This window comes from Microcebus murinus, chromosome 15 (assembly GCF_040939455.1).
Source record: "Microcebus murinus isolate Inina chromosome 15, M.murinus_Inina_mat1.0, whole genome shotgun sequence".
Taxonomy (NCBI): Eukaryota; Metazoa; Chordata; class Mammalia; order Primates; family Cheirogaleidae; genus Microcebus; species Microcebus murinus.
The window spans coordinates 39853251-39870835 of NC_134118.1; positions in this window are offsets into that span (position 1 = coordinate 39853251).

Genomic DNA, 17585 nt, shown 5'->3' on the forward strand with positions numbered 1-17585 from the left:
TTTTATTAACTTTAGAGGGGAAAAAAATCAAAAACTTCATAGTATTGAAATCTAACAAATACCACCTAACCAAGTGATCAGAATGAGCATCATCAATATTGGGATAAACCAATATTATGTGCCACCTAATATGATATACAAAGAAGAACATTATATACCGTCAATGGTATAACTGCCCAAAAGATGCATAATCTGAATCTTTTCATAAGGAAATATTGAACAAGATGAAATTGAAGGACATTCTACAAAACAATTGATGTGCATCCTTCAAAACTTTTAACATCAAGAAAGGCAAAGAAAGACTGAGTTATTCCATATTTAAAGAGACAAAAGAGATACAACAACTAAATTCAATCAGTGATGCCAAATTGGATCCTGGACAAAGGAAAATGTCCATATAGAACTTTATTGGCATAATTAATCAAAATTGAATAGGGATTGTATGTTAGATTATAGTATATATCAGTACTACTTTTTCTTGTTTTGATAATCGGACTTAATCGGACTATGGTTATATAGGAGAATGTCTGTGTTCTTAGAAAATATGCTGAAAACTATTTAAGGATAGATGGTCACGATGTATCAAACATACTCAAATTATTCTCTATAAATATATAATGTGTATGCATATATATCATATATCATGTATATACACACAGACACAGAGAATAATTAAGCAAATGGGCCAAAATGTAAATAATTGGTAAATATGGAAAAAGTATTATTTGGAATTCCTTATGTCACTTATGCAGCTTTTTCATAAGTTTGAAATTATATCAAAATGCAAAGATATCCCCAAAGATCATCCTTGGAAAGAAATGATGCTGCCAGAGAACACTACACTGCCTGATAAATTGTTATAGAGCAGGCAAGAAAATGCTGTGGTCAGGCAAACAACCTAGCATTTCTCTGGTGATCTCGAGATTTCTGAAAATATAGTAGCTTGGAATCTTTGAAGTAGTAAGAAACCTTGGCACTGCCCTAGCCCACCCTCTTCCTTTTACAGAGAAGGAAACAAAAGTTAGGTGTGTAGTCCAAACTCCTCTGGGGAAGATCCAAGCCTTCTGATTCTCAGTCTCTCTGGTCCTTAGTCTAGGCGATCACCACCATTTGCCATACCTGAGCTGTGTGTCTGTTTCATCTAATAGCATTCTTAGAGAGAGAGGTATTGAGTCTGAAGAACATGAGGGCTTTGCTGGCTCCTGGGGGCACCATAACTCTTCACTGCCTCTTCCCCACCCAGTTACCTCTTCCAAGTGGAGATTCATCATATTTACTGTCCCTCCTATTTTTATTGACAGGCTGTTGAGATTTATTGAACACTCAATGTGTACTTATCACTCCCCTATCACATTGATAATATGACTTGTTACTCACAATTTCTTTATCTTCTGATTAAGCACTCTTGAACTAAACAAGGGTGTGATGTATATATGGCGAGCGGTGGAGGGAAACGAAAATTTGGCGCTTCCTTTCTCAGGAATATTATAGGCACTCAATAATATGTGGCATGTGACTCTTCTCGTGGACACAACAAACTAATAAGGAGAAATCTTGGATTCCAACCCTACGTTGACCTATAGCAAGCCTTATTATCCCATGGCCACATGGTAAGCCCTACACCTCACAACCATAACATAATGAGATTCAACACAAATTGCTCCTCCCCTGGAAAGATATTTTATACCAATGACACCACTGGTGGCCTGATAATCTCTTCTTCCTATATGAAGGCAGCTTGGCCACAGCTGGAGTCATTATTTTGACCATTAGTTCCAGTAGCAGCAATGTTTTGTTAGTGTGTTGCATATAATAGATATTACTGTTAATTTCTTAAAGAATGATTCATCAATAGCAGTATCTTTGCAACCACCCAGAAACAATAGGGCTGAGAATAAAGGAGACTCTCTGTTGAAAACCATTGTACCCTTTAAGCCCCCTCCTCTCGACCATCCTCATATCATGAGTAATCATCCCTTTTGTTTTGAATATTTCTTCCATCTTCTTCTACCATTCAGTCCCTGCTGAGAGCTGTCTAGTGTAGGCCCCACTATCACTTGAGCTCAGAAGAAAAAGAATTCCCTGGATGGAATTAAATGAGCTGATAGTCAAAGAAAAAGCAGGAAGGAAGCACTGAACAAGAAATAAAAGAGAGAGGAAAACTGAGTCAGACATTTCCAACCACCAGCGGCATGAGGTAGAGCTGACTCTTGGGAAGGGGCAGAGCTTCATAACTCAAGGCGTCTCTGGGCTTATCTGTCTCTTCATATCCTGTAATGCTGTCGGCCACATATTTCACACAGTGGTTCCCAATAACATCTGTTAACTGAATGACCTCTAGGATGTATGTATAGAAGTCACACCACTGAGCTTTTGCTGGAACTATAAGAGAAAAACATTTTATGCCTTTTAATTCCACCCCCCCCCCACCTACCCCTAAGTATCCTCCGCTCCCAACACACACACACACAAACACACGGGGATGTGCAAAGATCAAGGACTTTGGCATCAGACAAACTTGACTTCAAATCCAGTTCTGCCCGTATTACATTTGTGACCTTGGGGAAGTTACTTAATCTCTGTAAGGTCCAGCTTCCTTGTCTATAAACAAGATTAGGTGAGAGAACGTGAAATTCATTTGCAAATAGTTTAGTGACAAATACAAATTTTGTATTATTCTATCTCTCCTTCTAGTATTTTTTTAAATAAATCATAATATAATACTTTGCACATATTCAATTACTCCCTCAAGGTGTTAACATGTTTTTATATGTCCTACAAAATAAGCTGTAACACTTTCTAGTAGCTAGCCACACCTTAAACACATGACCGCATGGAGACAGTTTCCATGAAGTAAGATTGTGCCATTATCCTGTCCTCAGATAACCTTACCTTAATATTTAACCACAGCTGTCTGCACTCAGAGAAGCTGTGCACACACAGAAAACGTATATTCTGCTCAAAGGTTTTCATTGTCATACACTCATCTCCCTTATGTTACTTGATATATATCCTAGCAACCCAGGAACAAATTAACTCTTGTGGCTAATGCCCTGCATTTAGTGTGCTGGAGCCAGCAGCCACCCTTATCTGTGGGGTGTCCCCAGAATCATCCTGACCCAATATGCCCAATCCTCAGGGTAGTTAAGGGCAGCGTCTAGAGTCCAACTGCTAAATTCAATGCTAACTCTACTTTTGACTTTCTCAATAACTTTAGGGAGAAGTTATTTAGTTTCTCTCTGTCTTCGTTTTTTCATCTGTAAAATAGGGATAATTATAGAATCTACCTCAAGATTTATTGTAAGTATTAAATGGACTAATATATTTAAAGCATGCAGCCCACACCTGGCGCACTGGAAACTAGTGATTGTTCACTATTATTATCATCATGAAGTATGGCCGATTTGGTGACAGTCTAGGAAAGACCAGATCCTACCTGAAGAAACTTGAAATGTCCCTGGCTCACCATTGACTCACAGCACAGGCTGGTCACTTCTTAGCTCAAGAAATCTGGGTGCTAATAAGTTATAAGTACCTGTGTCCTCACCAGAAGGCATTCTGTGCCTGCTTAACCTCACTTGTCACCGATGTGTCCAGAGCAGAGCACAGGGACCAGCTGGTGTGTCATGGGTATTAGTGTCACCAAAGACCCATGCAAGTTAATTCACTCCCAGAAAGGATAGAGAAATACAAATTCTACAGTTGAAAACAGGCGACCCTGGGGCTGGCTCCTTTTCTTCTTTGAATAGAGATTTGCAGCCTATGGGGAGGCCGTGACCAAAGCAGTGGAAGTCAATGCTCACTGGCTGACAGGTAGCTTTGGACCACCATGACTTTCTTTTTGACACATGTGACAGAGCATTACTGTCCTCCTTCTTAGCATCGGGACGCTATCTGGGGAGATGCCTGTACACACGCGTGAGAACTGGGTTGTGACTTCCCCTTCACACCTGTAAGAGTTGCTTCTCAGTGGTCCCTCACAGAACCACCGTCAAAAGCCTTGGGAGGACTCCTTTAAAAGGACATTGAGGGATGGGTCAAGGTTTTTAAAAAGTTGGTTTTGGATTTTCGGTGCCCTCCCCTCACCCACTGAAAGAAAAATTTTCTTTCTTCCAGAGATAACTGATAACACACTAATCTTTGAACTCCTTTCCTGAAGAGATAGATGGTAGATAGATAGATAGGTAATTAGGTAGATTGACTGATGATAATAGATCTAGATGTACAAAAATATATTTACATACTATTTAGTATGTATATGTATATCTATGTGTATTAGGGATACAATGCTATTCATACTTATGTAAGTATAGATCTCAGAGTGGTAAGACTACACAGTTGTCTAGGGTTTGGTTGGTCCTTGGTCTATGAGGCCTGTCTTCATGTCCCATAACAAGGTGCTTCATAGAGAGAAACTGGACTGACCTTAATGAGGAAGAACATGAAAACAAAGAAAACAAAACATAAGCAGGTAGTGCAAAAGCCAAGAGAAAGAGATGGAGCCCATGCTCCAGACAAGCAATTCAGAGCGCTAACTGCAAAATCAAGGTCACAGACATCCTACTATAGCACTTTGATAACTGTTCATTTATCATTGTCCATTTCTGAAGTGAAATAAAGAAAACATAAAGGCCTATGATTGGATGTTACTGGAAGGAAAATTGCCTGGAACATCTTTTAATTAAAAAAAACAAACAAACAAACAATAGACTCCATTAGTAGAAAAACGTAAAGAGGAAAATCCAAATCACTCAGTAAATAACCACAGTATATAAGCTCCAGCCAATGTGGTTAATTATGGAAAATGAGGAGTAAAAGCTTAAAGAAAAACAGACAAACATGTTCAAGAGAAAATGCCACCCTTTGTTATTATAAAAAGGGGTTGGGCATGGGAATTGAAAATCCAGAAAGTTCACTTGTCTATTTTTGTTGTTTGAATCCCTGGTAAAATAACTCTTTACTTTAAATGTATCAAACAATACATATAAAAAGTAAGAGGCTTTAGTATTTGAAGAAAAAAATGAATCGATAATAAAAACCAGACACTAAAAGAAGATATAGACGGGAAGGAAGCAACTGTATCCTTCTTTGAAGGCAGTTTCTTTTATTTCATTCAGTTAGTCGTGTTGGAGGAAAACACTGTAACAACTTTAATGAAGCAATAAAACTCAGTTTGAAACCTTGTGCATATGCTTTGCTCTTCTCCCAGAGCTGCTCACAACTACATCCATATAAAAAAGAAACAGCACCTGTAACCGACCTGTGATTGCTTATTAAACATTTACCTTAGCAACCACATATAAAACAGTGAAACACAAAAGGAACTTTCAATTTCACAATTTATCTGGTGCACAAATGGCAGCCTGAACTGCTAAATGGGCAAGAGACCAAAGGAGAAGTGGTCCCTGAGCCTTTGAAATAAAATGTCCCCATGTCTTAAAATGCGCTAAGAGTATACATTGGCAGCGATCTCTGCGTTGCATGAGAGCTCTCTCCCTCTCTTCACCTCGTCCTGCAAGTCTGTGGAGCTCACCTTTGGCCACTGCTTCCACTCCCACGTCTACATTTCCACCAAAGCCACACTCTCCCAGGGCACTGCACGTCACACCTACCTTTCCTTCTGCCGTCAAACACTCCCTTGCAAACACTCCCCTTGTTTAATTGAATGCCAATGACAAATATATTTCTAACAAGCTAACATAAATAGGAACTTTGGGCTGTCATCACCAATAAGATGATCCACAGGAGAAATTACTACTGTGCATTTGTTTATTTTCCACGAGGACAGCAGCTTCGATTTTCTTTCAGCTCTGCAAAGAAGGAGCCATATCAACATAGCACCAAACAGCCCTCAGTGAATACCAGAAGATGATGTTAGATTTCATTTGGCAATAGGTGACAAAGCAGGAAAATGGATGAAGGGTGAGGGAATTGGCCATTTAATTCATGATAGATGTGAGAGGTGAAATATGTGCATGTGTGTCCCTGTACATGCATATAACACATATGTCTCACATGATTATTTTATCTGCTATAAAAAATTTTATCATATATAAAAAAATCTTAGTTTTCTAACTATAGTATCTTACAGTCCATAAGTCAGTTAATTTTCATACCACAAAAACCTCATTTATATTTCTGAGTGTAATTTTGCATGTAAGTTTATAGTTTAAACTTTTCATTTCACTAAAAATTATCTTGGTCATCATTATAGTGTATACACCCAAGGCAATTAAGTTTCCTGAAATAGCCATTTGCAGACGTTTTTTTCTCTCTTGCAGGTTTCCTTTGTATGAAGCCCGGTTGGTTTAAAGCTACAAATCCCTCTCATGCCTATTTCTTTTCCTACTGGCTCTTTTCCTGTTCTAAACTTACCTCTATTTTCTTTCTCATTCTGAAAGATTCCCTTTCCCGAGTACTCCAGATGAAAAATAGGACTTGAAAAGGGAAAATATAGGCTGCAAATTGAGATTCATGGATTTTTTTTCCTCTTAATAGTTAAGTTCTCTAGACAAAACACAAAAAGGTCCTTATTTCCCAATTTTTATAAGGATTTTTTCCCTGGATTTATATTCTGTCTGTATTTTCAAGACTCAATAGTTGTGGCTCTCTTTGTCAAGCCTGTGATATAATTGACTATTATTACTTTCACCAGCTATTTAAAATGTTCTGTAAAAGTCTCATGGCATTTCAGGTATCTAGTGTTAGCTATTGATTTAGAGGAAATTTCTGGCACTTTTTTTTTCTTCTTCTTCCATGGTTCATTACCAAGTCAAATTTACAAACTAATTCCATTGAATTTACCATACTGCTATCTTGGGAATTAATAACATTCCCTTCTATTTGAGAAATCATTTCCTCTAGCTACTTGGCAATTGTGGTTGTTGCTGTCTCCAGTGAAATACCTCTAAACTAACAAAGTAAGTTTCTATCTCTAAATTAAGATTTTAAAAAAAAAACTTTGATTTAGAAGGTAATAAAGATAATACAAATTAGAAACACAAAACATTTTTTTTTCTTTTTGATGTGTTCTGCTAAAGAGTTTCTCATCATTCATAATGCTATCTAGAGCAATAGAAATGCTAGATAGGCCAATATGTTTCTTTTCTGGCTCTATACTTGATTTTAGAAAGAAGTGAGCAGTGAGGAAAACCACTATTTTTCTCTTCAAAAACGGTCCCTTCCTCAGGGCTATGGCCAACTGAGCACAAGATCAACCACATGAAAATTATAGCTATTTTGAGGCAAGATGCAGCTGAATATTCTCCCATAAGATTCAGTCATTAATAACAACAACATTTTCTTACGCAGTGAAAAAAATACACAAGGAATTCTGAAGCATGTAGACTGTCAGTCCCTTTATATCACCCAACATATTTGCTGCCTGTTGGGCTTCTTGGGCTGACCAAGAGCAGCATCAACCAGTGTTTGATTTTTCAAATTTCTCTTATCATATTTTCTAGTCTTTTTTTGTGTCCCCCAATTTTTAAAAGTACAAAAATCCAATAAACATGTCTTTAATTGCTTATGATCTTGTCCTTAACAATTGCATTTAGGAGAATGAAATTTCAGCTTTCCCATAGTGTAAGTACTCTCCGCCAAGTCAAGTTGAGCACTGAAGAAATACGCTAGACAAGGTCAACAGTGGAACTTTTCTAAAAGATAACCACCTTGGGTTGCCAGCAAATGGGCCAGTTTGGTTTGAAAGGTTTCAGAATATAGGAAAAGTATAAGCACTAAATAAAAGAACCCATAGACAAGGTCAATGATCAAGCTGAAGAATTAATTTAATTAAACAGAAGTAGGTAGGAAAAATGGAATGATTTATAGGAAATAAACCTAACTAGTGCCACTTGAAACACGGCACTCCATGTGTATAAAATCACAGACTTATAGAATTGAGAATTGTGAAACCACAATGGTCCTTTCAGTTCTCTTAGTTCCATTCTATTTAGTCCCCAAGAAGTTACTTGGCTCTTTTTTAGATCTTTTTAGATTTAAGAGTTCAGCAGCTCTTAAATCAACTTTCATTGTCTCTGTGGTTTGCTATCTCAGGGCAAAATATACTTTCCCTACTCCAACAATCTATATTTAAGGGTTTGTTTTTTTTAAAAAGGTCATAAAAATAATAGAAACCCTTAGCTGAATATTGTGCCTTTCTTCTAAAAAGCCCAAAATATTTTCTCCCATTTTTTTCTCCTTAAACAAATTATGTAATTTAATATGTGAAGAAAAGGTAGTACCACTGCTACTTTGTGAACATAGTATTAAGGCCTAGGGAGAATAAACAAAAGCCATGCTGTCCTTCCTTTCAAACAATGCATCTTCTTTGCTACCAAGTAGCAAGTAAAATAAAACCAGAAAAAATTAAGTAATTTTTTAAAAAATGAATCCTGTCATGTCTTAACTATATGGGCACTTTAAGTATTTACCCTGGGTGATTGCCATGAGTTTATAGTTTATTCCATAGCTATTCTAATAACCTGATCCTTGCCTAATTCTTACAGGATCCTTTGGACCTACTTTGCTATAGTACATTCCACATAATACATACACACACACAAATACACACACAAACACATATAAATGGTCTTTTGGGATTTGCACTGTTGTGTTCATACTGACCAGTTTCATTAGTGTTCTCATTTTGAGCATTACAAATTCACATAATAACCACAAGGATTAGGAGTCCAGTCTGTGATCATGAAACAAAGCAAAGCTCACTGGCCCACACTGAGATCAAATGGATGAACTTATTCTCATTAATGTCCTTATTAATAAAGCTAACCAGTTGCCCTAAAACAGAAACCCATTAGAAGGTAGACACAATATCTAACTAGTAGCTTTCATCTTTATATGTGGTATCATACAATATACATTAAGATTTACTACTAACAATTACTATATTTTATGAAGCATTAATTTCAAGACCTCGATCTTTAAACAAAATTAATTTATATTTTGTTACAAATCTGCTGCTTGTAATTCTATTCGCTGATCTATTTCAAACTGAATTTCCCTGGTTTGAAGAATTTCGTTCTGTAGACTGGTAACTGAAGCATTTAGAAAAGGTAAAGTACTCATTCACAGTCACACTTTAATAAAGTGGTAAACTATAATTTAAATTCATTTCAATTTGACTTAATTTAGTTGTAAATTTTAACCAGTTTATGATATACTTGCAAGAAATTAGTAAATGGGAACCAATTTAATGTGTTAAGCACAGACTAAGCACTAAGTAATTTTAGTACCTTATTTGAACTTCACAACAACCTCATGAGGAAGTTAATTGATTTTCTCCATTTTTATAGATGAGAAACACAGTGACTTGGATTTGAAGATACAACCTAGCCTATAGCTATAACCGAACTTTGACTTATACATATGCAACTGGGTAGTCACCTACAGACTTCAAGGGACTATCTAAAGGCACTTGCACATGGAGTTCCTACCTTTCATAAATATGCTGTTCCATCATTGAAGGGTATGTCCTTTGAGCTAAAGCAGCAAGCCGTCAGTAATCATAGCTAACACATGAATTATTCTGAAAAAGTAACACATTACCTTAAATTAGGTACTCCAGAAGCAGACCCTGCGTCAAGGATTATGTGGAAGAGATGTCTGTACCTCCAGGGCCTATCAGGAGAGAAGAAGGAAGAAGCCACGCAAGGTCCACCTTGATTCTACAGGTGGAGATCCTTGAATCCTGAAAAGTAAGCCAGGCCTCAGAGTGTCCCCAGCCCAAGTGACAGAGCTCGGCCTTCGTAACCTTACACTCCTCGGTTGTTCATTAAGGACCACTCCAGGAGCATGTCCATTCCTAAATTCTTGTGGGCAAAGAGGTTTCTGAAGCAATATATTATGGTCATTGAAAACAGAAGCATAAAAAGCTAAGAGAGCCCCCAAAGTGGAAACACGGGATTGGTGGGGGCCTGGGCAGAGTGCCAATATTGTCTGCACACTCACTGAGCCTGGTCGCTTACTAGCATCTCCCTAGGAAGGATTATAAATCCCTGGGGGAAGAGGAACTGGACTGGGAAGTTCTGATGAGAGCAGAAAGAAGATACAGTAAGTCAGTGAGGGTCCGTGGCCTGAGAAGGGTGTAAGGATGTTGAGGAAATGGTCCTGAGGGCCATTCTATGATGAAGAGAGAAAGCTGGGAATCTAAGTGAGAGTAGAAAGAGCACAAAGAAGTGAGAGAAAACCAAATACAAATTTAACCTTCTTCACAGTTTGACTTAGTCTTTTGTGGCTTCTCTTTGTTGGATACATTTTCAAACATCTCTATAGCCTTCAACAGAGAGTTACTATTCACACCGGCGGACCTTTCAGAACCATTGTAACTACTGTAATAACATGGCCTTTTATGAAAATTAACAGCATATTATGATTATAAACTAATTAAATTCTCACGATAAAGAAAAACAAGAAGAAATTTCAAAATTTACTGTTTTCATTTTTTTTTCTTGCCAAATACATCTGTAAGGACTACTCCTCATAGAAGTCAACACTTAGAGCTGGGTTTTGTTTTTTCTTATTCTAAAATCCCAAATCATGGACCGGTTATAGAGTTTACGTGATGGTGGAAAAAATATTCTTTGTACCTGCTTTCAGAAACCCGGTTACATGTGCACATTAATCATGTTTGGGATGATTTATTTCTGCATTCATGCCGGCCAATTTTATTAGTGTTTAGTTTGGCTGAATGGAAGAAAATCTGCTTTCTATTCCACCTCTGTAAAAAGAAGAGTAAGAGGCCGGGCGCTGTGGCTCACGCCTGTAATCCTAGCTCTTGGGAGGCCGAGGCGGGCGGATTGCTCAAGGTCAGGAGTTCAAAACCAGCCTGAGCAAGAGCGAGACCCCGTCTCTACTATAAATAGAAAGAAATTAATTGGCCAACTGATATATATATAAAAAAAAAAAATTAGCCGGGCATGGTGGCGCATGCCTGTAGTCCCAGCTACTCGGGAGGCTGAGGCAGGAGGATCGCTTGAGCCCAGGAGTTTGAGGTTGCTGTGAGCTAGGCTGATGCCACGGCACTCACTCTAGCCTGGAAAACAAAGTGAGACTCTGTCTCAAAAAAAAAAAAAAAAAAAAAAAAAAGAAGAGTAAGATCTGTGCTAGCTCATAGAAGAAGGTCTATACTTCAGCTTTATTCCTTAATCTCAAATACTTCCGCGTTCATCTTTTGTTGTTTTGTTTTTTTTTTTCACATTCTCCCTCTGCAATAACCTCTACAAAATTTCTTAATCTAGGCCTGTTCAAGTTATATCTTCATTTGGTTTTCCATCTTCTTCAGAATTTTTAACGTCATACAAAAGAAATGTTTCATCCTCACCACGCGGCTCTTGTCACAGCCATTTCCCACTTTATTACTTGGTCTTTAGTGCTGGCCTTGAATAATTTTACTACTGAGACTGCTCACCTGTGTGCACGACTGTCCATTATGCAGCCACCAAGAGACAATCCTCCTGCCCAGCCCCCAGAGCTGCCTTTCGTTGGCCACTGACACATACCTGGCCTTTTCTCACTCCCAAATACAGCCACATTCCTTCTGTCTACAAAAAAAGTGCCCTCTATCTTTTTCCTTGTTGTTCAACTGTCTGTATTCAGAAAGCTTTCTCAACTCCTTGTCCCCAGAATATTCCCTCAAACATCACAAAAATGGTCAACAACATATTGATTTGATTTTGTATTTCATATTCACTACTACCCTGGCCTCCCTGAAGTCAGAATTTATACTCAGTAATTACCGAATTCCAATTAGCCAATACCAATTAGCCTAAACTCTAACTCTACTAGGACTTACAACATTTAGGTCATACTACAGATATTTTGATTTTCTTTTTCATGTAGGGTACTTCTGAGATTGAATTTCAGAGATACTTTTTCCTCACTTACAATATTCAAATTTCTGCCATTTTCCAGGACTTCTGCCCAATACCATGTTGTTTGGTAGAAATTTTGTCTGTCTGCTATATATTTGTGTACCTACAATGTTTCAACCTCATAACAAATGTTTGTGTTGAGCACTATTCATTTACACTTAACACCTTGGGTCCTTTCTTACAGTAAATCCAGATGGATAATAAAAGATAGGCCTAGCTTCAACTAACTCAAAATGTTATAAATTATAAAATTCCCTGGCCAAGTGACTGACTTTAAATAGTCCCAGCCATTTTAAAACATATGGATGAAGAGTAAGAAATAAATCTTCTGAATATTTAGTCTATACTAGAACAAAGGTTGAGATTTTAAGCTTATTTTTTAAAATATTCTCCACAGATATTCTTGGAGCTGTAGACACAACTTATATGGTGAGTTTAAGTTTCCAACAGCATGTTGAACATAACACTTCTCTCTTCTTATACTCCTTTATGCTCTACTTCATCTGGCAAATAATCAGGGATAAGAACTTTTGCTCCATAGCTATGTAAGAAACCTGTCCTTATAGAATGGGTAAGAGAAGAGAGTCTGGATTTTACTGGAATGAGTTGCAGGGTGGACTTTGAAGTCAGACATGGGCTAAAGTTCTGACTCTGCCAATGGGCTCTGAGTAAGTTTCTTAGCATCTCTATACTTCAGTGTAGATCTGTTTTCAGCTGTTAAATGAGGAATACACTAGTACTCACTTCACAAAGTTTTACAAGTATTAAATGAGATCATGGGTGTAAAGTATGTAACCTCATACTTATATAAATCAATGATTAATAAATATAATCAATTATTAGTAAATTAATAAATTATTACCCTTTCATTATCCTAGATGCACAGTATATTTACATCTCAGTGAAGCTATAAGTAAAACATGGTATGAGATAAAGAAACTATGGAAGCTATTGATGGAAAGAAAACCTGGTCAAATAAATAACTTAATTTTGCAAAATAGAGGAAGCTTGGTGTATACTGCCATGTCCCAACATTTACATAGGTAGGTGGCCATATAATTTACTATCCAAATTGGGACCTTTAGAGAGTGAAAAGGGTACTATTACTCCAGGACAAAAGTAAAAACAAAGACCACCCCAGGCTGAACCAGGACTTAAGGTCACCTTTTTGTTAGCACACTCTGAGTTCAGGTATTTCAAAAAGAAAAAGACCCAGAAAAGAAACCAACCCTGCAGCGCTGGGATTTTCTATACAATATAATCCTTGAAAGGCCTGACTATTACAGAGAAAATAGTTTAAGTCAAAAATATTACCAAGATGCAGCCAAATATCTAAAAACAAGAATGAAATTCAAAATAATGAACTGTGGAAAGCATGAATATTTTAGCCTCAAAGCCCTGGGGTGAGTTCTGGCTCTGCATTTAAATCTGCATGTAACTTGGGGCAAGTCACTCAGACTCTCTAACCTTGTGTTTACTCACCTGCAAGTGGGAGAGATAATAATAATATCTCCCCAATCATGATGATATATAAAGAGTCACATTATACATTATAAAGCAATAAACAAGGTAGTTATTTGAATTAATTATTAAAGGGAATTTCTGGAAGATCCTGTTGTGATTCTCTTCCTGTGAGAAATGAAGAAAGAACGAGAAGCTTGTTTATGAAGTGCAAGAACTATAAGAATAATAAGAGTGCAAAGTCTCTACCTTGTACTGAGTGTTGAGCTGATTCTGGAATCTTTTAGTTATCATTAAAGCTTTATGTTCTTCAACAAAATGTTGCAGTTGAGAAAATAAATATGGGCTCACATTTATTTTAGGTAGGTCTAAAGAGTAATTAAATAAAAAAGAAATAAATTTTTCTTTAAGAGACTGGGTTTAAAATGGTTTAATTCAATCAGAGTCTGTGAATAGTTTAGGGATAACTAGTTAAAAATGTTTTCTGTGGTGTGGCCCTATTCTTCTAACTCTTTGCTTTTCAATTTGACTAAACATGTGAATTACCTACAGGGCTTTTAAACACTAAAGATACCCTCCCCAAACAATTAAATCCTACTCAGAGGTGAGGGGCCCAAGTGATGTACTTTTAGAAAGCTTCTGAGGTGATTCTGACGGGGTTGAGATGATTGCTCTATTCAGAGGCCAAATGTGAGGAGACCCTTGGTGTAGCTTTTGTACCACTCTCTCCCACAAGGCATTGCTCTTTTAATCCCACCACTAAATACTCCTTCTTAAAATCCCTCAAACCCCAGAATCCCAGTACCTTAAATCTGTCTCTTTAACTTTTTCCTAACCAAATCCCCCTAAAAATATCTCTGATAAATCCTTTCACATCTAAAGGGGACCACTGGTCAGACTTGGGGTATTAATCCTCATAATTCTTACATTTTAACAATGAGGCAGACTTCAAAGAAATAATACATTGAAGGTGGGAATAGAAGCATCAGGCCAGTATGTGGGATGGGGATTTCTGAGCATTTTTCAGACTTTTCCAGCATCTCAGAAATCATACTGAGGAGGCCTGCCTGTGCCTAAACTTGTAAAGTCAATGTAGGGATCAGTTCATGAATAAAATAAATAGCACAACTCAATAAACCACTGTAATATTTAATTTATGCCTTTTATTTCCAGACACTATTAGGTGTTTTCACACATTATCTTCAATTCCATAACTTTGATGGAAACTTAAGAATTCTTATTCCCCTTTATATATGAGAAACTGAGACCCACAGAAGTGAAGTCACTAATGCAAACACAGACATGGGGCTGTCACCTCAATCTATCTGACTTTAAACCTCAGTGCTTTCCACTCCTCATACTTCTTCCCCAGAGGTGATTATTGCTTTTAAGAAGTGATGAAGGCCATGATAAAGTAAATTCAAAACAAAAAAGAAAAAAAAAACTATTAGGAAGATTCATAAACTCTGTAAAAATTTAGAGCTTCTTTTTCTTTTTTGTCTTCTGAATTTTAAAGCCAGCTATCATGGGGAAATGCAAACAGGTTCAATCCAAAAATGTTTATGATGTTTATTCAACCTCCACAGTTTCTGCTACCACTTAGATATTATGGGGAGATCAGTGAGTCCCCATAAACTGCCCTTGGCAGGAAAACCCTTTGTGGTGACAGAGTAAGCATCACATTTAGCGTGATCTTGTAAGGGCAGAAACAGGATCTTCTGCAGAAGCAGAAGAACATATAGGATCTCAGGAGTGAAAAGAGAAATGGGTGATTTGTATATTCTATATCTAAGCCAATCTATTAAAGAACATCTAGGTATACTTGATAATGTATTGGTTTGATACTTGAGAGAAAATATCATCCACCCAGGTAATGGTTTATGCCAAGCAAGTGGGCTAGAATCTTGGCATATTGATCATTTTTAAGAATAACTCAGTGAGTGGAAAATGAGGGGAAATAATTTATAAGATGGTTAACTGTGTTCTTATTTTTTAAGGCTGATTTAAAGTTGCATATTTATGCACTATGTGTTGAATTTCTTAGTATTTGTTGTTAAAAATTGGATTTTAAAATTGCCTGTGAAATAAGATCAACGGTATTTAGGTGTTATATGATATTGCAAGATTAATATGCACATTATAAGTATAGAAATTGCTAGACAGAATTATTTTAAAAGAAGAAGGAAGACAAAAAAGAAAGACAGGAGAGAAAGGAGGGGAAATGAAAAAAGACTACCTGTCAGGCAAGGAATAAGAAGTTCCTCACATCATACATTTCTTTTGTCCCAGAAAGATCAAAGTTAAGCTTTAGAGGGAGGAAATAACTCCAGTCTTGTTACCAGAAAGGAAAAGAGGGGCGGACTGCCCAGAAGGAAGACCCAGAGGCATAGTAAGCATTTACTGCACATGGAGAAAGGAAAAATGTGATACCAAATGACAATATTTAAACTGCCAATATAAGTAGATGGAAATAGAGGGTGTGGCAAATCCACAGAGAGTTTTGAAATAAGCAGGAAGAATTATTTCAAATTGTATAAGGACTCAGAAAGGCAGTAAAGTTGATGTAATGCGGATTCGTTACGATATAGAGTCACCAAACATGAGCCTGTCGCTGCCACTAGCGTAGGAAACTATGGAGTAAGTGATGACAGAAATCTCAGTGATATATCACAAAGCAAATGGTCTTAGGAAGGACCAGATGAGAACCAGACACCAGGGAGGCTGTTGGAATGAATAAGTGGCAGAGGGCCAGCCGCGCAAACACGTATGGCCTTGGTGGCAGTCGAACTCTCAGTGACCACACACACTCTTTATACGAGGGCAGAACTTAAGCCTGATGCCCTTAAAAGTCAAGAAGTCCTTCATCCCCAAGAAAAAAAACAAACGTGTTACCCAACGGGCAGGCAAACAATGCTGAGCGTTCACTTCCTCTAACTCTGTAGTTAAGCAACTCAGGATCACGCAGGATAACATCACTCTCCCGCCAGGCACTGAAGTCAGGAAGCAGTTTATTTTCCCTGAAACTGAAGGGGGAAGTTAAAGAGAAAAACAGCTGCAACGTGATCAATTTGGGAAAACCAGGTACGAGTAAAGAGACAAAGCTAGAGAACGCCAGCGCGGATTTGCTGGGAGCTCCATTTGGTCCGAAGGACAAAAGCTGAATTGGGAACTGAGGCTTTCTAGGAGGCAATGAGGTTATGAGGAAGTGAGACCGCTCGAGAAATCAAAGAAAAATAGATGCAGTCTCTGGAATCCTTGGAACGGGAGTAGGTGAATGAGGACAAGGAGTGGGGCCAGGCCAGAGGGAAGAGAGGAGTAGGGAAAGTGGTGGAAAGGGAGGGGTTTTGAGATGAAAGGCAGGGAATGGGGACAAAAGGAGAGAAACCTCCTTGTTTCAAATCAATGTATCTCAAAGAGGATGTCATGTTTCCCCAGGTATATTCAGAGGGAGTCACAGGACCAGAGCTGGACACTCCTAACATCTGTTAGAAGAGGGCAGCTTTCAATTCCCATCTTTTTCTCTGGGAGGCCTGATTGCCCGTCTGCCCTGCTATCTCTCCACTTTCCACCTTTCCCCAAGTGCTGAGTGCTTCTTCTGCAGGATCACAAAAAGCAAAAACGTCACCTGCTTCTCCTCCCAACAGCTGAATTATTCTTCCATGCTTTTATTTTGAGAGCAAAGTGGTTCAAGGTATGTTTGAGGGTTGTGGAAACCCTCAAAGGGATTACAGAATGAAAAAGTTTTGAGAGCCATGCTCTAAATAAAGAATTGGAGATGAAAACCTGTCATAATGAAAAATTAAACTAAACTGCCTCAAATAAAGCAAAAGAGCAACTCATACCTTGGCATGCAAGGAAAGGAATTCATATAATGTGGGACCGGTAATGAGGCAGTTTCTTGCCAACGTCCAAGCCTCTTTCTACCTGCCATGTGCTAAGAAATACAAGTGGAGAATTTACAGCAATGCAATAATAACATGCAAAATCTGAAAATAGAAGCCTGAGTCAGAGTTTATTCCTAAATTTGAAATTTACTATCAGCAACTTCTACCAGCCTAAATAAACCTATGTGAATGAATGAGTATGATAAGCTCAGTAGACTAGGAAGCCAGGCCTCCTTATTGTGAGGTCCTTGAAGTTTACAGTTTTTAAATAATTAATATAGGATGATAATCAAGAGACCAGGACAAAACCACTGTCACTTATTAGTTATGTGATCTTGGGAAGGTCAGTCAT